Source organism: Hyperolius riggenbachi, chromosome 7 (genome assembly GCF_040937935.1).
Source record: "Hyperolius riggenbachi isolate aHypRig1 chromosome 7, aHypRig1.pri, whole genome shotgun sequence".
Taxonomy (NCBI): domain Eukaryota; kingdom Metazoa; phylum Chordata; class Amphibia; order Anura; family Hyperoliidae; genus Hyperolius; species Hyperolius riggenbachi.
In genome coordinates, this window is record NC_090652.1 from 326,493,696 (window position 1) to 326,519,433 (window position 25,738).

Here is a 25,738-nt window from a genome sequence, read left to right on the forward strand (position 1 = left end):
TAGTTGTAATGCCACCAGGTGTCAGTGTGGTCACATCCCTGATGCAGAGGATACAGGTCTTGCTAGAATGTGGCATTGTGCTGCAGTTAGTTGTAATGCCACCAGGTGTCAGTGTGGTCACATCCCTGATGCAGAGGATACAGGTCTTGCTAGAATGTGGCATTGTGCTGCAGTTAGTTGTAATGCCACCAGGTGTCACTGTGGTCACATCCCTGATGCAGAGGATACAGGTCTTGCTAGAATGTGGCATTGTGCTGCAGTTAGTTGTAATGCCACCAGGTGTCAGTGTGGTCACATCCCTGATGCAGAGGATGCAGGTCTTGCTAGAATGTGGTATTGTGCTGCAGTTAGTTGTAATGCCACCAGGTGTCAGTGTGGTCACATCCTTGATGCAGAGTTGTAATGCCACCAGGTGTCAGTGTGGTCACATCCCTGATGCAGAGGATACAGGTCTTGCTAGAATGTGGCATTGTGCTGCAGTTAGTTGTAATGCCACCAGGTGTCAGTGTGGTCACATCCCTGATGCAGAGGATACAGGTCTTGCTAGAATGTGGCATTGTGCTGCAGTTAGTTGTAATGCCACCAGGTGTCAGTGTGGTCACATCCCTGATGCAGAGGATACAGGTCTTGCTAGAATGTGGCATTGTGCTGCAGTTAGTTGTAATGCCACCAGGTGTCAGTGTGGTCACATCCCTGATGCAGAGGATACAGGTCTTGCTAGAATGTGGCATTGTGCTGCAGTTAGTTGTAATGCCACCAGGTGTCAGTGTGGTCACATCCCTGATGCAGAGGATACAGGTCTTGCTAGAATGTGGCATTGTGCTGCAGTTAGTTGTAATGCCACCAGGTGTCAGTGTGGTCACATCCCTGATGCAGAGGATACAGGTCTTGCTAGAATGTGGCATTGTGCTGCAGTTAGTTGTAATGCCACCAGGTGTCAGTGTGGTCACATCCCTGATGCAGAGGATACAGGTCTTGCTAGAATGTGGCATTGTGCTGCAGTTAGTTGTAATGCCACCAGGTGTCAGTGTGGTCACATCCCTGATGCAGAGGATACAGGTCTTGCTAGAATGTGGCATTGTGCTGCAGTTAGTTGTAATGCCACCAGGTGTCAGTGTGGTCACATCCCTGATGCAGAGGATACAGGTCTTGCTAGAATGTGGCATTGTGCTGCAGTTAGTTGTAATGCCACCAGGTGTCAGTGTGGTCACATCCCTGATGTAGAGGATACAGGTCTTGCTAGAATGTGGCATTGTGCTGCAGTTAGTTGTAATGCCACCAGGTGTCAGTGTGGTCACATCCCTGATGCAGAGGATACAGGTCTTGCTAGAATGTGGCATTGTGCTGCAGTTAGTTGTAATGCCACCAGGTGTCAGTGTGGTCACATCCCTGATGCAGAGGATACAGATCTTGCTAGAATGTGGCATTGTGCTGCAGTTAGTTGTAATGCCACCAGGTGTCAGTGTGGTCACATCCCTGATGCAGAGGATACAGGTCTTGCTGTAATGTGGCATTGTGCTGCAGTTAGTTGTAATGCCACCAGGTGTCAGTGTGGTCACATCCCTGATGCAGAGGATACAGGTCTTGCTGGAATGTGGCATTGTGCTGCAGTTAGTTGTAATGCCACCAGGTGTCAGTGTGGTCACATCGCTGATGCAGAGGATACAGGTCTTGCTAGAATGTGGCATTGTGCTGCAGTTAGTTGTAATGCCACCAGGTGTCAGTGTGGTCACATCCCTGATGCAGAGGATACAGGTCTTGCTAGAATGTGGCATTGTGCTGCAGTTAGTTGTAATGCCACCAGGTGTCAGTGTGGTCACATCCCTTATGCAGAGGATACAGGTCTTGCTGGAATGTGGCATTGTGCTGCAGTTAGTTGTAATGCCACCAGGTGTCAGTGTGGTCACATCCCTGATGCAGAGGATACAGGTCTTGCTAGAATGTGGCATTGTGCTGCAGTTAGTTGTAATGCCACCAGGTGTCAGTGTGGTCACATCCCTGATGCAGAGGATACAGGTCTTGCTAGAATGTGGCATTGTGCTGCAGTTAGTTGTAATGCCACTAGGTGTCAGTGTGGTCACATCCCTGATGCAGAGGATACAGGTCTTGCTAGAATGTGGCATTGTGCTGCAGTTAGTTGTAATGCCACTAGGTGTCAGTGTGGTCACATCCCTTATGCAGAGGATGCAGGTCTTGCTGGAATGTGGCATTGTGCTGCAGTTAGTTGTAATGCCACCAGGTGTCAGTGTGGTCACATCCCTGATGCAGAGGATACAGGTTTTGCTAGAATGTGGCATTGTGCTGCAGTTAGTTGTAATGCCACTAGGTGTCAGTGTGGTCACATCCCTGATGCAGAGGATACAGGTCTTGCTAGAATGTGGCATTGTGCTGCAGTTAGTTGTAATGCCACTAGGTGTCAGTGTGGTCACATCCCTTATGCAGAGGATGCAGGTCTTGCTGGAATGTGGCATTGTGCTGCAGTTAGTTGTAATGCCACCAGGTGTCAGTGTGGTCACATCCCTTATGCAGAGGATGCAGGTCTTGCTGGAATGTGGCATTGTGCTGCAGGTAGTTGTAATGCCACCAGGTGTCACTGTGGTCATATCCCTAATGCAGAGGATACAGGTCTTGCTAGAATGTGGCATTGTGCTGCAGTTAGTTGTAATGCCACTAGGTGTCAGTGTGGTCACATCCCTGATGCAGAGGATACAGGTCTTGCTGGAATGCCTTTAGCAGTTATAATATAAACAGGATGAATGAGGGACATAGAGTAACATTAGGAGCTGGGTTTCACCTACCGAGGCCAGCTTAATACACAACACATGAGGTAGAACGTGTTACGGTCTATCAGTCACACACTGCTTGTGCTCCAGGCATGTATACACAGAAGACGGAACATACAATTACCTCCGATCGTTCCTTCTATATCAGTGTCCCATCATGAAGGGCCAGCCCATGATCATGTGATGCCGCTGACACCAGATATTACCCGGCCAATCAGAAGCAAGCGGTTATTGTCGTGATCTCACATACGTGACGAAATCCGTGTGCGTTCTTCACCATCACGCCTTATCCGTGTAACTCCGCCCTCTTCATTCCTGTCCTTTATACACCTGACAGTCAAACACGTCCCAAGTGCAAAACTAGAAAATATCCCTCTGGATACATCTAAACTTCTCCTTTATTGGATAATACTGATAAAAATTGGAACAAAGTGTAACAGGTCTCTGCCTGTGTTGTGCTATATGAAGGGGTTGTGATATTCCAGCTGTATAGAGGGGTGTGGTCTCTGCCTGTGTTGTGCTATATGAAGGTGTTGTGATATTGTGGCTGCATAGAGGGGTGTGGTCTCTGCCTGTGTTGTGCTATATGAAGGTGTTGTGATATTGTGGCTGTATAGAGGGGTGTGGTCTCTGCCTGTGTTGTGCTATATTAAGGTACTGTGATATTGTGGCTGTATAGAGGGGTGTGGTCTCTGCCTGTGTTGTGCTATATGAAGGTGCTGTGATCTTGTGACTGTATAGAGGGGTGTGGTCTCTGCCTGTGTTGTGCTACATGTAGGTGTTGTGATATTGTGGCTGTATAGAGGGGTGTGGTCTCTGCCTGTGTTGTGCTATGTGAAGGTGCTGTGATATTGTGGCTGTATAGAGGGGTGTGGTCTCTGCCTGTGTTGTGCTATATGATGGTGGTGTGATATTGTGGCTGTATAGAGGGGTGTGGTCTCTGCCTGTGTTGTGCTATATGAAGATGTTGTGTAATTCCAGCTGTATAGAGGAGTGTGGTCTCTGCCTGTGTTGTGCTATATGAAGGTGTTGTGATATTCCAGCTGTATAGAGGGGTGTGGTCTCTGCCTGTGTTGTGCTATATGAAGGGGTTGTGATATTGTGGCTGTATAGAGGGGTGTGGTCTCTGCCTGTGTTGTGCTATATGAAGGTGCTGTGTAATTCCAGCTGTATAGAGGAGTGTGGTCTCTGCCTGTGTTGTGCTATATGAAGGTGCTGTGATATTGTGGCTGTATAGAGGGGTGTGGTCTCTGCCTGTGTTGTGCTATATGAAGGTGTTGTGATATTCTGGCTGTATAGAGGGGTGTGGTCTCTGCCTGTGTTGTGCTATGTGAAGGTGCTGTGATATTGTGGCTGTATAGAGGGGTGTGGTCTCTGCCTGTGTTGTGCTATATGAAGGTGCTGTGATATTGTGGCTGTATAGAGGGGTGTGGTCTCTGCCTGTGTTGTGCTATATGAAGGTGCTGTGATATTGTGGCTGTATAGAGGGGTGAGGTATCTGCCTGTGTTGTGCTATATGAAGGTGTTGTGATATTCCAGCTGTATAGAGGGGTGTGGTCTCTGCCTGTGTTGTGCTATATGTAGGTGCAGTGATATTCCGGCTGTATAGAGGGGTGTGGTCTCTGCCTGTGTTGTGCTATATGAAGGTGCAGTGATTTTATGGCTGTATAGAGGGGTGTGGTCTCTGCCTGTGTTGTGCTATATGAAGGGGCTGTGATATTCCAGCTGTATAGAGGGGTGTGGTCTCTGCCTGTGTTGTGCTATATGAAGGTGTTGTGATATTCCGGCTGTATAGAGGGGTGTGGTCTCTGCCTGTGTTGTGCTATATGAAGGTACAGTGATTTTCCGGCTGTATAGAGGGGTGTGGTCTCTGCCTGTGTTGTGCTATATGAAGGTGTTGTGATATTCCAGCTGTATAGAGGGGTGTGGTCTCTGCCTGTGTTGTGCTATATGAAGGTGCAGTGATATTATGGCTGTATAGAGGGTGTGGTCTCTGCCTGTGTTGTGCTATATGAAGGGGCTGTGATATTCCAGCTGTATAGAGGGGTGTGGTCTCTGCCTGTGTTGTGCTATATGAAGGTGTTGTGATATTCCGGCTGTATAGAGGGGTGTGGTCTCTGCCTGTGTTGTGCTATATGAAGGTGCTGTGATATTGTGGCTGTATAGAGGGGTGTGGTCTCTGCCTGTGTTGTGCTATATGAAGGTGTTGTGATATTCCGGCTGTATAGAGGGGTGTGGTCTCTGCCTGTGTTGTGCTATATGAAGGTGCTGTGATATTGTGGCTGTATAGAGGGGTGTGGTCTCTGCCTGTGTTGTGCTATATGAAGGTGTTGTGATATTCCAGCTGTATAGAGGAGTGTGGTCTCTGCCTGTGTTGTGCTATATGATGGTGCTGTGATATTGTGGCTGTATAGAGGGGTGTGGTCTCTGCCTGTGTTGTGCTATATGAAGGTGTTGTGATATTCTGGCTGTATAGAGGGGTGTGGTCTCTGCCTGTGTTGTGCTATGTGAAGGTGCTGTGATATTGTGGCTGTATAGAGGGGTGTGGTCTCTGCCTGTGTTGTGCTATATGAAGGTGCTGTGATATTGTGGCTGTATAGAGGGGTGTGGTCTCTGCCTGTGTTGTGCTATATGAAGGTGCTGTGATATTGTGGCTGTATAGAGGGGTGAGGTATCTGCCTGTGTTGTGCTATATGAAGGTGTTGTGATATTCCAGCTGTATAGAGGGGTGTGGTCTCTGCCTGTGTTGTGCTATATGTAGGTGCAGTGATATTCCGGCTGTATAGAGGGGTGTGGTCTCTGCCTGTGTTGTGCTATATGAAGGTGCAGTGATTTTATGGCTGTATAGAGGGGTGTGGTCTCTGCCTGTGTTGTGCTATATGATGGTGGTGTGATATTGTGGCTGTATAGAGGGGTGTGGTCTCTGCCTGTGTTGTGCTATATGAAGATGTTGTGTAATTCCAGCTGTATAGAGGAGTGTGGTCTCTGCCTGTGTTGTGCTATATGAAGGTGTTGTGATATTCCAGCTGTATAGAGGGGTGTGGTCTCTGCCTGTGTTGTGCTATATGAAGGGGTTGTGATATTGTGGCTGTATAGAGGGGTGTGGTCTCTGCCTGTGTTGTGCTATATGAAGGTGCTGTGTAATTCCAGCTGTATAGAGGAGTGTGGTCTCTGCCTGTGTTGTGCTATATGAAGGTGCTGTGATATTGTGGCTGTATAGAGGGGTGTGGTCTCTGCCTGTGTTGTGCTATATGAAGGTGTTGTGATATTCTGGCTGTATAGAGGGGTGTGGTCTCTGCCTGTGTTGTGCTATGTGAAGGTGCTGTGATATTGTGGCTGTATAGAGGGGTGTGGTCTCTGCCTGTGTTGTGCTATATGAAGGTGCTGTGATATTGTGGCTGTATAGAGGGGTGTGGTCTCTGCCTGTGTTGTGCTATATGAAGGTGCTGTGATATTGTGGCTGTATAGAGGGGTGAGGTATCTGCCTGTGTTGTGCTATATGAAGGTGTTGTGATATTCCAGCTGTATAGAGGGGTGTGGTCTCTGCCTGTGTTGTGCTATATGTAGGTGCAGTGATATTCCGGCTGTATAGAGGGGTGTGGTCTCTGCCTGTGTTGTGCTATATGAAGGTGCAGTGATTTTATGGCTGTATAGAGGGGTGTGGTCTCTGCCTGTGTTGTGCTATATGAAGGGGCTGTGATATTCCAGCTGTATAGAGGGGTGTGGTCTCTGCCTGTGTTGTGCTATATGAAGGTGTTGTGATATTCCGGCTGTATAGAGGGGTGTGGTCTCTGCCTGTGTTGTGCTATATGAAGGTACAGTGATTTTCCGGCTGTATAGAGGGGTGTGGTCTCTGCCTGTGTTGTGCTATATGAAGGTGTTGTGATATTCCAGCTGTATAGAGGGGTGTGGTCTCTGCCTGTGTTGTGCTATATGAAGGTGCAGTGATATTATGGCTGTATAGAGGGTGTGGTCTCTGCCTGTGTTGTGCTATATGAAGGGGCTGTGATATTCCAGCTGTATAGAGGGGTGTGGTCTCTGCCTGTGTTGTGCTATATGAAGGTGTTGTGATATTCCGGCTGTATAGAGGGGTGTGGTCTCTGCCTGTGTTGTGCTATATGAAGGTGCTGTGATATTGTGGCTGTATAGAGGGGTGTGGTCTCTGCCTGTGTTGTGCTATATGAAGGTGTTGTGATATTCCGGCTGTATAGAGGGGTGTGGTCTCTGCCTGTGTTGTGCTATATGAAGGTGCTGTGATATTGTGGCTGTATAGAGGGGTGTGGTCTCTGCCTGTGTTGTGCTATATGAAGGTGTTGTGATATTCCAGCTGTATAGAGGAGTGTGGTCTCTGCCTGTGTTGTGCTATATGATGGTGCTGTGATATTGTGGCTGTATAGAGGGGTGTGGTCTCTGCCTGTGTTGTGCTATATGAAGGTGTTGTGATATTCTGGCTGTATAGAGGGGTGTGGTCTCTGCCTGTGTTGTGCTATGTGAAGGTGCTGTGATATTGTGGCTGTATAGAGGGGTGTGGTCTCTGCCTGTGTTGTGCTATATGAAGGTGCTGTGATATTGTGGCTGTATAGAGGGGTGTGGTCTCTGCCTGTGTTGTGCTATATGAAGGTGCTGTGATATTGTGGCTGTATAGAGGGGTGAGGTATCTGCCTGTGTTGTGCTATATGAAGGTGTTGTGATATTCCAGCTGTATAGAGGGGTGTGGTCTCTGCCTGTGTTGTGCTATATGTAGGTGCAGTGATATTCCGGCTGTATAGAGGGGTGTGGTCTCTGCCTGTGTTGTGCTATATGAAGGTGCAGTGATTTTATGGCTGTATAGAGGGGTGTGGTCTCTGCCTGTGTTGTGCTATATGAAGGGGCTGTGATATTCCAGCTGTATAGAGGGGTGTGGTCTCTGCCTGTGTTGTGCTATATGAAGGTGTTGTGATATTCCGGCTGTATAGAGGGGTGTGGTCTCTGCCTGTGTTGTGCTATATGAAGGTACAGTGATTTTCCGGCTGTATAGAGGGGTGTGGTCTCTGCCTGTGTTGTGCTATATGAAGGTGTTGTGATATTCCAGCTGTATAGAGGGGTGTGGTCTCTGCCTGTGTTGTGCTATATGAAGGTGCAGTGATATTATGGCTGTATAGAGGGTGTGGTCTCTGCCTGTGTTGTGCTATATGAAGGGGCTGTGATATTCCAGCTGTATAGAGGGGTGTGGTCTCTGCCTGTGTTGTGCTATATGAAGGTGTTGTGATATTCCGGCTGTATAGAGGGGTGTGGTCTCTGCCTGTGTTGTGCTATATGAAGGTACAGTGATGTTCCGGCTGTATAGAGGGGTGTGGTCTCTGCCTGTGTTGTGCTATATGAAGGTGTTGTGATATTCCAGCTGTATAGAGGGGTGTGGTCTCTGCCTGTGTTGTGCTATATGAAGGTGCTGTGATATTGTGGCTGTATAGAGGGGTGTGGTCTCTGCCTGTGTTGTGCTATATGAAGGTGTTGTGATATTCCAGCTGTATAGAGGGGTGTGGTATCTGCCTGTGTTGTGCTATATGAAGGTGTTGTGATATTCCGGCTGTATAGAGGGGTGTGGTCTCTGCCTGTGTTGTGCTATATGAAGGTACAGTGATGTTCCGGCTGTATAGAGGGGTGTGGTCTCTGCCTGTGTTGTGCTATATGAAGGTGTTGTGATATTCCAGCTGTATAGAGGGGTGTGGTCTCTGCCTGTGTTGTGCTATATGAAGGTGCTGTGATATTGTGGCTGTATAGAGGGGTGAGGTATCTGCCTGTGTTGTGCTATATGAAGGTGTGTTTGTTTTTCCTATTTTGTGCTTTGTTAGGACTCAGTTTTTCTCGTTCTTTCTAGGTAATGATGGCTTTTACTGGATGACAATCATGGACCTTCCTTTGCCTCCTTCCAGGACTCGCCCATCTGAGCTCCAGGACTCCAGCAGGAATAATGGAATCCATGTGGTTGGAAGCAGCTCTGGTGTCTCAGATCAGAAGAGATATGGGCTGTGTGTTCTCTGTGGTGTGTCCTTTACATGCAGTCTGCAGTGGGTTGGGAGACACCAGGGAGATCCTATAGTGCACATGTGAGCCACACTGCCTCCACTCAGCGATTCCTGCAGTGCCTCCTCTAGTCAGTTCCCTGTCCCTTGTGTGCTCCATCCATCACTACACCCGTCACTGTGTGTGTGTGTGTGTGTGTGTGTGTGTGTGTGTGTGTGTGTGTGTGTGTAACTTGTCTGTAGAAGTGTGGGTGTGTCTGTGTTTGTGTGCGCTCGGTACTGTCTGTGGTGTGTGTGTGTGTATGTGTATGTGTGTGTGTGTGTGTGTGTGTGTGTATAACTTGTCTTTAGAAGTGTGTGTGTGTGTGTGTGTGTGTGTGTATAACTTGTCTATAGAAGTGTGTGTGTGTAACTTGTCTGTAGAAGTGTGTGTGTGTGTGTGTGTGTGTGTGTGTGTGTGTGTGTGTGTGTGTGTGTGTGTGTGTGTGTTTGTGTGCGCTCGGTACTGTCTGTGGTGTGTGTGTGTGTGTGTGTGCGCTTGGTAGTGTGTGTGTGTGTGTGTGTATGTATAACTTGTCTTTAGAAGTGTGTGTGTGTAACTTGTCTGTAGAAGTGTGTGTGTGTGTGTGTGTGTGTGTGTGTGTGTATCACTTGTCTGTAGGTGTGTGTTTGTGTCTGGGGTTAACTCATTTAGTATTGGAGTTTATGCAGTTTCTGTTTACATGTGATAGATGTTAACTGAAAGAGAACTGGAGTGTCTGGGAATTGTTTATCTGTTATTGGGGGTAATCTGTGGAGAGTCGGAGTGTCTGGGCATTGTTTATCTGTAATTGGGAGTAATTAATGTAGAATTTGACTGGCTGGACCAGGTTTCCCTGTGATTGGGGTACAGATTGTGAGAGTCTTTGCATGGTTTCCCTCTGATTGGGGTACAGATTGGGAGAGTCTGGGCATTGCTTCCCTGTGATTGGGGTACAGATTGGGAGAGTCGGGGCATTGCTTCCCTGTGATTGGGGTACAGATTGGGAGAGTCTTTGCATTGCTTCCCTGTGATTGGGGTACAGATTGGGAGAGTCTTTGCATTGCTTCTCTGTGATTGGGGTACAGATTGGGAGAGTCGGGGCATTGCTTCCCTGTGATTGGGGTACAGATCGGGAGAGTCAGGGCATTGCTTCCCTGTGATTGGGGTACAGATTGGGAGAGTCTGGGCATTGCTTCCCTGTGATTGGGGTATAGATTGGGAGAGTCGGGGCATTGCTTCCCTGTGATTGGGGTACAGATTGGGAGAGTCTGGGCATTGCTTCCCTGTGATTGGGGTACAGATTGGGAGAGTCTTTGCATTGCTTCCCTGTGATTGGGGTACAGATTGGGAGAGTCTTTGCATTGCTTCCCTGTGATTGGAGTACAGATTGGGAGAGTCTGGGCATTGCTTCCCTGTGATTGGGGTACAGATTGGGAGAGTCTGGGCATTGCTTCCCTGTGATTGGGGTACAGATTGGGAGAGTCTGGGCATTGCTTCCCTGTGATTGGGGTACAGATTGGGAGAGTCTTTGCATTGCTTCCCTGTGATTGGGGTACAGATTGGGAGAGTCTTTGCATTGCTTCCCTGTGATTGGGGTACAGATTGGGAGAGTCTGGGCATTGCTTCCCTGTGATTGGGGTACAGATTGGGAGAGTCTGGGCATTGTTTTCCTGTGATTGGGGTACAGATTGGGAGAGTCTGGGCATTGCTTCCCTGTGATTGGGGTACAGATTGGGAGAGTCTGGGCATTGCTTCCCAGTGATTGGGGTACAGATTGGGAGAGTCTGGGCATTGCTTCCCTGTGATTGGGGTACAGATTGGGAGAGTCTTTGCATTGCTTCCCTGTGATTGGGGTACAGATTGGGAGAGTCTGGGCATTGTTTTCCTGTGATTGGGGTACAGATTGGGAGAGTCTTTGCATTGCTTCCCTGTGATTGGGGTACAGATTGGGAGAGTCTTTGCATTGCTTCCCTGTGATTGGGGTACAGATTGGGAGAGTCTGGGCATTGCTTCCCTGTGATTGGGGTACAGATTGGGAGAGTCTTTGCATTGCTTCCCTGTGATTGGGGTACAGATTGGGAGAGTCTGGGCATTGTTTTCCTGTGATTGGGGTACAGATTGGGAGAGTCTTTGCATTGCTTCCCTGTGATTGGGGTACAGATTGGGAGAGTCTTTGCATTGCTTCCCTGTGATTGGGGTACAGATTGGGAGAGTCGGGGCATTGTTTTCCTGTGATTGGGGTACAGATTGGGAGAGTCTGGGCATTGCTTCCCTGTGATTGGGGTACAGATTGGGAGAGTCTTTGCATTGCTTCCCTGTGATTGGGGTACAGATTGGGAGAGTCTGGGCATTGTTTTCCTGTGATTGGGGTACAGATTGGGAGAGTCTGGGCATTGCTTCCCTGTGATTGGGGTACAGATTGGGAGAGTCAGGGCATTGCTTCCCTGTGATTGGGGTACAGATTGGGAGAGTCAGGGCATTGCTTCCCTGTGATTGGGGTACAGATTGGGAGAGTCGGGGCATGGTTTTCCTGTGATTGGGGTACAGATTGGGAGAGTCGGGGCATTGCTTCCCTGTGATTGGGGTACAGATTGGGAGAGTCTGGGCATTGCTTCCCTGTGATTGGGGTACAGATTGGGAGAGTCAGGGCATTGCTTCCCTGTGATTGGGGTACAGATTGGGAGAGTCGGGGCATTGCTTCCCTGTGATTGGGGTACAGATTGGGAGAGTCGGGGCATGGTTTTCCTGTGATTGGGGTACAGATTGGGAGAGTCGGGGCATTGCTTCCCTGTGATTGGGGTACAGATTGGGAGAGTCTGGGCATTGCTTCCCAGGGATTGGGGTACAGATTGGGAGAGTCGGGGCATTGCTTCCCTGTGATTGGAGAGATTTGGTGTGTCTGGGATATGCAGTGTTTTTGTGGTTGGATTGGACTGGCTGGACCGGCTTTCCCTGTGATTGGAGTAAACATTGGGATAGTCTGTGCCATGAGCTGTAAATGGTTAATGTAAATCTGCTAATCGTGGCCCGGCGTCACCTTGCAGCCGTTCTGGGACTGTTTCGGCGAGACCGCTCTCATTTGCACGAAGCAATCTTCCCTCTGACGAGTTTCAATCACCATAAAGCAATTCTGGCCCGGCAGACTATTTCTTTTTTGTCAGAAGGAAAAACAAACGTGGAGATCGGGTGGTGTTAATAAGGTAACACAAAGTTTAATGGCACAAAGTGTAAAATAATGATTAGTTTTCTCCTCTGGGGAATAGCAGAATCTGTGTTCAGCTTCCTGCTCTGCTTCGCCTTATTTCTACTCTGATGACCGGAGTAATGTCTGCACCGTCAGCAGCTCCAGCCTCATTTCCCTTTCCTTGTCAGTCCTAACGATGGCGCTACAGCCAGTCTCCTCCAGCACCGGCCACACCTGCCACAGTCTCCTCCAGCACCGGCCACACCTGCCACAGTCTCCTCCAGCACCGGCCACACCTGCCAGTCTCCTCCGGCCGCTCCAGCTCCTTTTAATCTCAGGATAATTGTTTTATGTTTTATGTTAAAATATTTGTTTTATCAGATAATTCTTCTTCTTTGTGTATAATAAATATATGCTGTGAATCACACCGTTTACTGATGTGTCTGCATTACCAGTATGAGACAATCCACACAATGACTTGTCTGTGTCTGCACTGCTCATCACAGTAACAAGGGTTTAGGCTCTGATTATAACTGGAACCTCGACCTCATCCTGGGAAGCGGCCAGTGGAAATATGGTGTGCCCATCAAGGCTACAGGCAGAAACACTCCACTTCTCAGGCTACAGGCGGAAACACTAAATTACTCAGACTACAGGCAGAATCACTATCCTCCCCAGGCTACAGGCAGAATCACTATACTCCCCAGGCTACAGGCAGAAGCACTATCCTCCCCAGGCTACAGGCAGAATCACTATCCTCCCCAGGCTACAGGCAGAATCACTATCCTCCCCAGGCTACAGGCAGAATCACTATCCTCCCCAGGCTACAGGCAGAATCACTATCCTCCCCAGGCTACAGGCAGAAACACTATCCTCCCCAGGCTACAGGCAGAAACACTATCCTCCCCAGGCTACAGGCAGAAACACTATCCTCCCCAAGCTACAGGCAGAAACACTATCCTCCCCAGGCTACAGGCAGAAACACTATCCTCCCCAAGCTACAGGCAGAAACACTATCCTCCCCAGGCTACAGGCAGAATCACTATCCTCCCCAGGCTACAGGCAGAATCACTATACTCCCCAGGCTACAGGCAGAAGCACTATCCTCCCCAGGCTACAGGCAGAATCACTATCCTCCCCAGGCTACAGGCAGAATCACTATCCTCCCCAGGCTACAGGCAGAATCACTATCCTCCCCAAGCTACAGGCAGAAACACTATCCTCCCCAGGCTACAGGCAGAAACACTATCCTCCCCAAGCTACAGGCAGAAACACTATCCTCCCCAGGCTACAGGCAGAAACACTATCCTCCCCAAGCTACAGGCAGAAACACTATCCTCCCCAGGCTACAGGCAGAAACACTATCCTCCCCAAGCTACAGGCAGAAACACTATCCTCCCCAGGCTACAGGCAGAATCACTATCCTCCCCAGGCTACAGGCAGAATCACTATCCTCCCCAGGCTACAGGCAGAATCACTATCCTCCCCAAGCTACAGGCAGAAACACTATCCTCCCCAGGCTACAGGCAGAGTCACTATCCTCCCCAGGCTACAGGCAGAATCACTATCCTCCCCAGGCTACAGGCAGAATCACTATCCTCCCCAAGCTACAGGCAGAATCACAATCCTCCCCAGGCTACAGGCAGAATCACAATCCTCCCCAGGCTACAGGCAGAATCACTATCCTCCCCAGGCTACAGGCAGAAGCACTATCCTCCCCAGGCTACAGGCAGACATACTATACTCCCCAGGCTACAGGCAGAAGCATTATCCTCCCAGGCTACAGGCAGAATCACTATCCTCCCCAGGCTACAGGCAGAAGCACTATCCTCCCCAGGCTACAGGCAGACATACTATACTCCCCAGGCTACAGGCAGAAGCATTATCCTCCCAGGCTACAGGCAGAATCACTATCCTCCCCAGGCTACAGGCAGAATCACTATCCTCCCCAGGCTACAGGCAGAATCACTATCCTCCCCAAGCTACAGGCAGAAACACTATCCTCCCCAAGCTACAGGCAGAATCACTATCCTCCCCAGGCTACAGGCAGAATCACTATCCTCCCCAGGCTACAGGCAGAATCACTATCCTCCCCAAGCTACAGGCAGAATCACTATCCTCCCCAGGCTACAGGCAGAATCACTATCCTCCCCAAGCTACAGGCAGAATCACAATCCTCCCCAGGCTACAGGCAGAATCACTATCCTCCCCAGGCTACAGGCAGAATCACTATCCTCCCCAGGCTACAGGCAGAAGCACTATCCTCCCCAGGCTACAGGCAGACATACTATACTCCCCAGGCTACAGGCAGAAGCATTATCCTCCCAGGCTACAGGCAGAATCACTATCCTCCCCAAGCTACAGGCAGAATCACTATCCTCCCCAGGCTACAGGCAGAATCACAATCCTCCCCAGGCTACAGGCAGAATCACTATCCTCCCCAGGCTACAGGCAGAATCACTATCCTCCCCAGGCTACAGGCAGACATACTATACTCCCCAGGCTACAGGCAGAAGCATTATCCTCCCCAAGCTACAGGCAGAATCACTATCCTCCCCAGGCTACAGGCAGAATCACTATCCTCCCCAGGCTACAGGCAGAAGCACTATCCTCCCCAGGCTACAGGCAGAATCACTATCCTCCCCAGGCTACAGGCAGAAGCACTATCCTCCCCAGGCTACAGGCAGAAGCACTATCCTCCCCAGGCTACAGGCAGAAGCACTAACCTCCCCAGGCTACAGGCAGAAGCACTATCCTCCCCAGGCTACAGGCAGAAGCACTATCCTCCCCAATCACTATCCTCCCCAGGCTACAGGCAGAAGCACTATCCTCCCCAGGCTACAGGCAGAAGCACTATCCTCCCCAATCACTATCCTTCCCAGGCTACAGGCAGAATCACTATCCTCCCCAGGCTACAGCCAGAATCACTATCCTCCCCAGGCTACAGGCAGAATCACTATCCTCCCCAGGCTACAGCCAGAAGCACTATCCTCCCCAGGCTACAGGCAGAAGCACTATCCTCCCCAGGCTACAGCCAGAATCACTATCCTCCCCAGGCTACAGCCAGAAACACTATCCTCCCCAGGCTACAGCCAGAAGCACTATCCTCCCCAGGCTACAGGCAGAAGCACTATCCTCCCCAGGCTACAGGCAGAAGCACTATCCTCCCCAGGCTACAGGCAGAAGCACTATCCTCCCCAGGCTACAGGCAGAAGCACTATCCTCCCCAGGCTACAGGCAGACATACTATACTCCCCAGGCTACAGGCAGACATACTATACTCAGGCTACAGGCAGAAGCACTATCCTCCCCAGGCTACAGGCAGAAGCACTATCCTCCCCAGGCTACAGGCAGAAGCACTATACTCCCCAGGCTACAGGCAGAAGCACTATACTCAGGCTACAGGCAGAAGCACTATACTCAGGCTACAGGCAGAAGCACTATACTCCCCAGGCTACAGGCAGACATACTATACTCCCCAGGCTACAGGCAGAAGCACTATACTCCCCAGGCTACAGGCGGAAGCACTATACTCCCCAAGCTGCAGGCGGAACACTATACTCCCCAGGCTACAGGCAGAAGCACTATACTCCCCAGGCTACAGGCGGAAGCACTATACTCCCCAGGCTACAGGCGGAAGCACTATACTCCCCAGGCTACAGGCGAAAGCACTATACTCCCCAAGCTACAGGCGGAACACTATACTCCCCAGGCTACAGGCGAAACACTAGACTCCCCAGGCTACAAGCGGAAGCACTATACTCCCCAGGCTACAGGCGGAAGCACTATACTCTCCAGGCTACAGGCAGAAGCACTATACTCCCCAGGCTACAGGCGGAAGCACTATACTCCCTAGGCTACAGGCAGACATACTATACTCCCCAGGCTACAGGCAGAAGCACTATACTCCCCAGGCTACAGGCAGAAGCATTATCCTCCCCAGGCTACAAGCAGACATACTATACTCCCCAGGATACAGGCAGAATCACTATCCTCCCTAGGCTACAGGCAGAAGCAATATACTCCCCAGGCTACAGGCAGACATACTATACTCCCCAAGCTACAGGCAGAAACACTGTACTCCCCAGGCTACAGGCAGAAGCACTATCCTCCCCAGGCTACAGGCAGAAACACTATACTCCCCAGGCTACAGGCAGAAGCACTATAGTCCGCAGGCTACAGGCAGAAGCATTATCCTCCCCAGGCTACAGGCAGAAGCACTATACTCCACAGGCTACAGGCAGAAGCACTATACTCCCTAGGCTACAGGCAGAAGCACTATACTCCCCAGGCTACAGGCGGAACACTATACTCCCCAGGCTACAGGCAGAAGCACTATACTCCCCAGGCTACAGGCGGAAGCACTATACTCCCCAGGCTACAGGCAGAAGCACGATACTCCCCAGGCTACAGGCAGAAGCACTATACTCCCCAGGCTACAGGCAGAAGCACTATACTCCCCAGGCTACAGGCGGAAGCACTATACTCCCCAGGCTACAGGCAGAAGCACTATACTCCCCAGGCTACAGGCAGAAGCACTATACTCCCCAGGCTACAGGCAGAAGCACTATACTCCCCGAGGCTACAGGCAGAAGCACTATACTCCCCAGGCTACAGGCAGAAGCACTATACTCCCCAGGCTACAGGCAGAAGCAATATACTCCCAGGCTACAGGCAGAAGCACTATACTCCCCAGGATACAGGCAGAAACATTACACTTCTCGTGCTACAGGCAGGAACGCTAAATTACCCAGGGTACAGGCAGAAACCCTATACTCCCCAGGCTACAGGCAGAAGCATTATCCTCCCCAGGGTACAGGCGGACATACTATCCTCCCCAGGCTACAGGCAGAAGCACTATACTCCCCAGGCTACAGGCAGAAGCACTATACTCCCCAGGCTACAGGCAGAAGCACTATCCTCCCCAGGCTACAGGCAAAAGCACTATACTCCCCAGGCTACAGGCAGAAGCACTATACTCCCCAAGCTACAGGCAGAAACACTGTACTCCCCAGGCTACAGGCAGAAACACTATACTCCCCAGGCTACAGGCAGAAGCACTATACTCCCCAGGCTACAGGCAGACATACTATCCTCCCCAGGCTACAGGCAGAAGCACTATCCTCCCCAGGCTACAGGCAAAAGCACTATACTCCCCAGGCTACAGGCAGAAGCACTATACTCCCCAAGCTACAGGCAGAAACACTGTACTCCCCAGGCTACAGGCAGAAACACTATACTCCCCAGGCTACAGGCAGAAGCACTATAGTCCGCAGGCTACAGGCAGAAGCATTATCCTCCCCAGGCTACAGGCAGACATACTATACTCCCCAGGCTACAGGCAGAAGCACTATACTCCCCAGGCTACAGGCAGAAGCACTATACTCCCCAGGCTACAGGCAGAAGCACTATACTCCCTGAGGCTACAGGCAGAAGCACTATCCTCCCCAGGCTACAGGCAGAAACACTATACTCCCCAGGCTACAGGCAGAAACACTATAGTCCGCAGGCTACAGGCAGAAGCACTATCCTCCCCAGGCTACAGGCAGAAGCACTATCCTCCCCAGGCTACAGGCAGAATCACTATACTTCCCAGGCTACAGGCAGAAGCACTATACTCCCCAGGCTACAGGCAGAAGCACTATACTCCCCAGGCTACAGGCAGAAGCACTATACTCCCCAGGCTACAGGCAGACATACTATCATCCCCAGGCTACAGGCAGAAGCACTATCCTCCCCAGGCTACAGGCAGAAGCACTATACTCCCCAGGCTACAGGCAGACATGCTATCCTCCCCAGGCTACAGGCAGACATACTATACTCCCCAGGCTACAGGCAGTAGCACTATACTCCCCAGGCTACAGACAGACATACTTTACTCCCCAGGCTACAGGCAGAAGCACTATACTCAGGCTACAGGCAGAAGCACTATACTCCCCAGGCTACAGGCAGAAGCCCTATACTTCCCAGGCTACAGGCAGAAGCACTGTACTCCCCAGGCTACAGGCAGAAGCACTATACTCCCCAGGCTACAGGCAGAAGCACTATACTCCCCAGGCTACAGGCAGAAGCACTATCCTCCCCAGGCTACAGGCAGAAGCACTGTACTCCCCAGGCTACAGGCAGAAGCACTATACTCCCCAGGCTACAGGCAGAAGCACTATACTCCCCAGGCTACAGGCAGAAGCACTATACTCCCCAGGCTACAGGCAGAAGCATTATCCTCCCCAGGCTACAGGCAGAAGCACTATACTCCCCAGGCTACAGGCAGAAGCACTATACTCCCCAGGCTACAGGCAGAAGCATTATCCTCCCCAGGGTACAGGCGGACATACTATCCTCCCCAGGCTACAGGCAGAAGCACTATACTCCCCAGGCTACAGGCAGAAGCACTATACTCCCCAGGCTACAGGCAGAAGCACTATCCTCCCCAGGCTACAGGCAAAAGCACTATACTCCCCAGGCTACAGGCAGAAGCACTATACTCCCCAAGCTACAGGCAGAAACACTGTACTCCCCAGGCTACAGGCAGAAACACTATACTCCCCAGGCTACAGGCAGAAGCACTATACTCCCCAGGCTACAGGCAGACATACTATCCTCCCCAGGCTACAGGCAGAAGCACTATCCTCCCCAGGCTACAGGCAAAAGCACTATACTCCCCAGGCTACAGGCAGAAGCACTATACTCCCCAAGCTACAGGCAGAAACACTGTACTCCCCAGGCTACAGGCAGAAACACTATACTCCCCAGGCTACAGGCAGAAGCACTATAGTCCGCAGGCTACAGGCAGAAGCATTATCCTCCCCAGGCTACAGGCAGACATACTATACTCCCCAGGCTACAGGCAGAAGCACTATACTCCCCAGGCTACAGGCAGAAGCACTATACTCCCCAGGCTACAGGCAGAAGCACTATACTCCCTGAGGCTACAGGCAGAAGCACTATCCTCCCCAGGCTACAGGCAGAAACACTATACTCCCCAGGCTACAGGCAGAAACACTATAGTCCGCAGGCTACAGGCAGAAGCACTATCCTCCCCAGGCTACAGGCAGAAGCACTATCCTCCCCAGGCTACAGGCAGAATCACTATACTTCCCAGGCTACAGGCAGAAGCACTATACTCCCCAGGCTACAGGCAGAAGCACTATACTCCCCAGGCTACAGGCAGAAGCACTATACTCCCCAGGCTACAGGCAGACATACTATCATCCCCAGGCTACAGGCAGAAGCACTATCCTCCCCAGGCTACAGGCAGAAGCACTATACTCCCCAGGCTACAGGCAGACATGCTATCCTCCCCAGGCTACAGGCAGACATACTATACTCCCCAGGCTACAGGCAGTAGCACTATACTCCCCAGGCTACAGACAGACATACTTTACTCCCCAGGCTACAGGCAGAAGCACTATACTCAGGCTACAGGCAGAAGCACTATACTCCCCAGGCTACAGGCAGAAGCCCTATACTTCCCAGGCTACAGGCAGAAGCACTGTACTCCCCAGGCTACAGGCAGAAGCACTATACTCCCCAGGCTACAGGCAGAAGCACTATACTCCCCAGGCTACAGGCAGAAGCACTATCCTCCCCAGGCTACAGGCAGAAGCACTGTACTCCCCAGGCTACAGGCAGAAGCACTATACTCCCCAGGCTACAGGCAGAAGCACTATACTCCCCAGGCTACAGGCAGAAGCACTATACTCCCCAGGCTACAGGCAGAAGCATTATCCTCCCCAGGCTACAGGCAGAAGCACTATACTCCCCAGGCTACAGGCAGAAGCACTATACTCCCCAGGCTACAGGCAGAAGCACTGTACTCCCCAGGCTACAGGCAGAAGCACTATACTCCCCAGGCTACAGGCAGAAGCACTATACTCCCCAGGCTACAGGCAGAAGCACTATACTCCCCAGGCTACAGGCAGAAGCACTGTACTCCCCAGGCTACAGGCAGACATACTATACTCCCCAGGCTACAGGCAGTAGCACTATACTCCCCAGGCTACAGGCAGAAACACTATACTCCCCAGGCTACAGGCAGAAGCACTATAGTCCGCAGGCTACAGGCAGAAGCATTATCCTCCCCAGGCTACAGGCAGACATACTATACTCCCCAGGCTACAGGCAGAAGCACTATACTCCCCAGGCTACAGGCAGAAGCACTATACTCCCCAGGCTACAGGCAGAAGCACTATACTCCCTGAGGCTACAGGCAGAAGCACTATCCTCCCCAGGCTACAGGCAGAATCACTATACTTCCCAGGCTACAGGCAGAAGCACTATACTCCCCAGGCTACAGGCAGAATCACTATACTCCCCAGGCTACAGGCAGAAGCACTATACTCCCCAGGCTACAGGCAGAAGCACTATACTCCCCAGGCTACAGGCAGACATACTATCATCCCCAGGCTACAGGCAGAAGCACTATCCTCCCCAGGCTACAGGCAGAAGCACTATACTCCCCAGGCTACAGGCAGACATACTATACTCCCCAGGCTACAGGCAGTAGCACTATACTCCCCAGGCTACAGACAGACATACTTTACTCCCCAGGCTACAGGCAGAAGCACTATACTCAGGCTACAGGCAGAAGCACTATACTCCCCAGGCTACAGGCAGAAGCCCTATACTTCCCAGGCTACAGGCAGAAGCACTGTACTCCCCAGGCTACAGGCAGAAGCACTATACTCCCCAGGCTACAGGCAGAAGCACTATCCTTCCCAGGCTACAGGCAGAAGCACTGTACTCCCCAGGCTACAGGCAGAAGCACTATACTCCCCAGGCTACAGGCAGAAGCACTATACTCCCCAGGCTACAGGCAGAAGCACTATACTCCCCAGGCTACAGGCAGAAGCACTGTACTCCCCAGGCTACAGGCAGAAGCACTATACTCCCCAGGCTACAGGCAGAAGCACTATACTCCCCAGGTTACAGGCAGAAGCACTGTACTCCCCAGGCTACAGGCAGAAGCACTATACTCCCCAGGTTACAGGCAGAAGCACTGTACTCCCCAGGCTACAGGCAGAAGCACTATACTCCCCAGGCTACAGGCAGAAGCACTATACTCCCCAGGCTACAGGCAGAAGCACTATACTCCCCAGGCTACAGGCAGAAGCACTGTACTCACCAGGCTACAGGCAGACATACTATACTCCCCAGGCTACAGGCAGTAGCACTATACTCCCCAGGCTACAGACAGACATACTTTACTCCCCAGGCTACAGGCAGACATGCTTTCCTCCCCAAGCTACAGGCAGACATGCTATCCTCCCCAAGCTACAGGCAGAAGCATTATCCTCCCCAGGCTACAGACAGACATACTTTACTCCCCAGGCTACAGGCAGTAGCACTATACTCCCCAGGCTACAGACAGACATACTTTACTCCCCAGGCTACAGGCAGACATTCTTTCCTCCCCAAGCTACAGGCAGACATACTATTCTCCCCAGGCTACAGGCAGAAGCATTATCCTGCCCTGGCTACAGGCGGACATACTATCCTCCCCAGGCGACAGGCAGAAGCATTATCCTCCCCAGGCTACAGGCAGACATACTATCCTCCCCAGGCTACAGGCAGAAGCATTATCCTCCCCAGGCTACAGGCAGAAGCATTATCCTCCCCAGGCTACAGGCAGAAGCACTATCCTCCCCAGGCTACAGGCAGAAGCATTATCCTCCCCAGGCTACAGGCGGACATCAGAGCCGGGACCAGATCCTCCAGCACCCAAGGCTGAGACACCAAAGTGCGGCCCTCCATCCCACCCAACACAGCTGTCATACACTGATTGCTTTTAGATTAAGAGGCGCCCCAGGGCCCCCAACCCCTCCAACACATTAATCTCCAGTTATCTGGCTTGCAGTAACTGCCATGTATCCCCTTTTCTTATTTCTCTCTGATTCAAACACAATAGGAGCATGATAGCTGAATGAGTTGTGCGCCCCCTTCTACACTGTGCCCTGAGGCTGGAGCCTTTCTCGGCCCGGCCCTGGCGGACACACTATCCTCCCCAGGCTACAGGCAGAAGCACTATCCTCCCCAGGCTACAGGCAGACATACTATACTCCCCAGGCTACAGGCAGAAGCCCTATCCTCCCAGGCTACAGGCAGACATACTATACTCCCCAGGCTACAGGCAGAAGCACTATACTCCCCAGGCTACAGGCAGAAGCACTATACTCCCCAGGCTACAGGCAGAAGCACTATACTCCCCAGGCTACAGGCAGAAGCACTGTACTCCCCAGGCTACAGGCAGAAGCACTATACTCCCCAGGCTACAGGCAGAAGCACTGTACTCCCCAGGCTACAGGCAGAAGCACTGTACTCCCCAGGCTACAGGCAGAAGCACTATACTCCCCAGGCTACAGGCAGAAGCACTATACTCCCCAGGCTACAGGCAGAAGCACTATACTCCCCAGGCTACAGGCAGAAGCACTGTACTCCCCAGGCTACAGACAGACATACTATACTCCCCAGGCTACAGGCAGTAGCACTATACTCCCCAGGCTACAGACAGACATACTTTACTCCCCAGTCTACAGGCAGACATGCTTTCCTCCCCAAGCTACAGGCAGACATGCTATCCTCCCCAAGCTACAGGCAGAAGCATTATCCTCCCCAGGCTACAGACAGACATACTTTACTCCCCAGGCTACAGGCAGTAGCACTATACTCCCCAGGCTACAGACCGACATACTTTACTCCCCAGGCTACAGGCAGACATACTTTCCTCCCCAAGCTACAGGCAGACATACTATTCTCCCCAGGCTACAGGCAGAAGCATTATCCTGCCCTGGCTACAGGCGGACATACTATCCTCCCCAGGCGACAGGCAGAAGCATTATCCTCCCCAGGCTACAGGCAGACATACTATCCTCCCCAGGCTACAGGCAGAAGCATTATCCTCCCCAGGCTACAGGCAGAAGCATTATCCTCCCCAGGCTACAGGCAGAAGCACTATCCTCCCCAGGCTACAGGCAGAAGCATTATCCTCCCCAGGCTACAGGCGGACATCAGAGCCGGGACCAGATCCTCCAGCACCCAAGGCTGAGACACCAAAGTGCGGCCCTCCATCCCACCCAACACAGCTGTCATACACTGATTGCTTTTAGATTAAGAGGCGCCCCAGGGCCCCCAACCCCTCCAACACATTAATCTCCAGTTATCTGGCTTGCAGTAACTGCCATGTATCCCCTTTTCTTATTTCTCTCTGATTCAAACACAATAGGAGCATGATAGCTGAGTGAGTTGTGCGCCCCCTTCTACACTGTGCCCTGAGGCTGGAGCCTCTCTCGCCTCGGCCCGGCCCTGGCGGACACACTATCCTCCCCAGGCTACAGGCAGAAGCACTATCCTCCCCAGGCTACAGGCAGACATACTATACTCCCCAGGCTACAGGCAGAAGCACTATCCTCCCAGGCTACAGGCAGACATACTATACTCCCCAGGCTACAGGCAGAAGCACTATCCTCCCCAGGCTACAGGCAGAATCACTATCCTCCCCAGGCTACAGGCAGAATCACTATCCTCCCCAGGCTACAGGCAGAAGCACTATCCTCCCAGGCTACAGGCAGACATACTATACTCCCCAGGCTACAGGCAGACATACTATACTCAGGCTACAGACAGAAGCACTATACTCCCCAGGCTACAGGCAGACATACTTTACTCCCCAGGCTACAGGCAGACATGCTATACTCCCCAGGCTACAGGCAGAAGCACTATCCTCCCCAGGCTACAGTCAGAAGCACTGTACTCCCCAGGCTACAGGCAGAAGCACTATACTCCCCAGGCTACAGGCAGAAGCACTATACTCCCCAGGCTACAGGCAGAAGCACTATACTCCCCAGGCTACAGGCAGAAGCACTATACTCCCCAGGCTACAGGCAGAAGCACTATACTCCCCAGGCTACAGGCAGACATACTATACTGCACAGGGTTGAAGCATTATACTCTCCAGGCAACAGGCGGGAGCTCTGTACTCTACAAGCGGAAGGGTTATACTCCCCAGGCTACAGGCAAAAGGGCTATGCCTGGGAAGTATAGAGCTTTCATCTGCTGCCTGTATATTGCTTCCACCCGTGGAGTGTAGCACATCTGCATGTAGCCTGGGGGGGTATAGCACTTTTGCTTTAGTCTGGGTAAAGAGCTTCCGCCTGTAGCCTAGTGAACTTGCCAATTCCTCCTGTAGCCTGGGGAGTATAGTGCTTCCACCTATAGCCTCAGCTGGGCATACACCGTGCATGTGCCGAACCTGCACACTGCCGTGCATATGCTGTATCTCCGCTCTTCTGGGCATATGCCGTACCTGTACGCTACCAAGCATACGCCGCACCTGCACTCTGCCGGGCATACCCTGCACCTGCACGCTGTGGGGCATACGCTGTACCTACAAGCTGACGGGCATACACCGCACCTGCACGCTGCCGGGCATATGCCGTACCTGCACACTGCAAAACAATACCCCGTACCTGTGATCTTGTGGTCGTACACCGTGCGTACACTGTACGTGTATCTATGCTCTTCCAGGCGTACGCCGTACCTGCACACTGCCGGGCATATGCCGCACCTACGTGCTGCCGGGTATACACCGTACCTGCGCTCTGTCAGGCATACGCTGTACCTGTACGCTGCTGGGCATATCCCGTTTCTGCATGCTGCCAGGCATACACTGTACCTGCACTCTTACGGTCTTATGACATACTTGCACACTTCCGGGCATGCACCGCACTTGCACACCATGGGGCATATGCTGTATCATGCACTCCTTTACGCATACGTTGTACCTGCGCTCCTTCCGGTATACACCGTACCTGCGCTCTGTCGGCCATACACCGTACCTGCGCTCTGTCGGCCATACACCGTACCTGCGCTCTGTCGGCCATACACCGTACCTGCACTCTGTCGGCCATACGCCGTACCTGCGCTCTGCCGGGCATACTCCGTACCTGCACTCTGTCGGGCATACGCCGTACATGCGCTCTGTCAGGCATACGCTGTACATGCGCACTGTCGGGCATACGCCGTACCTGCGCTCTGCCGGGCATACTCCGTACCTGCGCTCTGTCTGCCATACGCCGTACATGCGCTCTGTCGGGCATACGCCGTACATGCGCTCTGTCAGGCATACGCTGTACATGCGCTCTGTCGGGCATACGCCGTACCTGCGCTGTCGGGCATACTCCGTACCTGCGCTCTGTCGAGCATACGCCGTACATGCACTCTGTCGGGCATACGCCGTACATGCGCTCTGTCGGGCATACGCCGTACATGCGCTCTGTCGGGCATATGCCGTACCTGCGCTCTGTTAGGCATACGCTGTACCTGCGCTCTGTCGGGCATACGCCGTACCTGCGCTCTGTCGGGCATACGCCGTACCTGCGCTCTGTCAGGCATACGCTGTTCCTGCGCTCTGTCGGGCATACGCCGTACCTGCGCTCTGTCGGGCATACGCCGTACCTGCGCTCTGTCGGGCATACGCTGTACATGCGCTCTGTCGGGCATACGCCGTACCTGCGCTCTGTCGGGCATACGCTGTACATGCGCTCTGTCGGGCATACGCCGTACCTGCGCTCTGCCGGGCATACTCCGTACCTGCGCTCTGTCTGCCATACGCCGTACATGCGCTCTGTCGGGCATACGCCGTACATGCGCTCTGTCAGGCATACGCTGTACATGCGCTCTGTCGGGCATACGCCGTACCTGCGCTGTCGGGCATACTCCGTACCTGCGCTCTGTCGAGCATACGCCGTAC

The 25,738-nt window shown here is 52.0% G+C and overlaps 1 protein-coding gene across 4 annotated transcripts in view; it reads left to right on the forward strand.

Annotated features, from left to right (window-relative positions):
- The window catches only part of SLC35F5 (solute carrier family 35 member F5), a 203,058-nt gene extending 190,642 nt beyond the window's left edge, over nt 1-12,416 (forward strand). For all 4 annotated transcript variants that reach the window (XM_068246336.1, XM_068246339.1, XM_068246338.1 and 1 more), the window contains one exon: nt 8,641-12,416. The gene's annotated coding sequence lies outside the window, so the exon portion shown is untranslated. The remainder of the gene's footprint in view (nt 1-8,640) is intronic.
- Nucleotides 12,417-25,738: the final 13,322 nt, after the last annotated feature.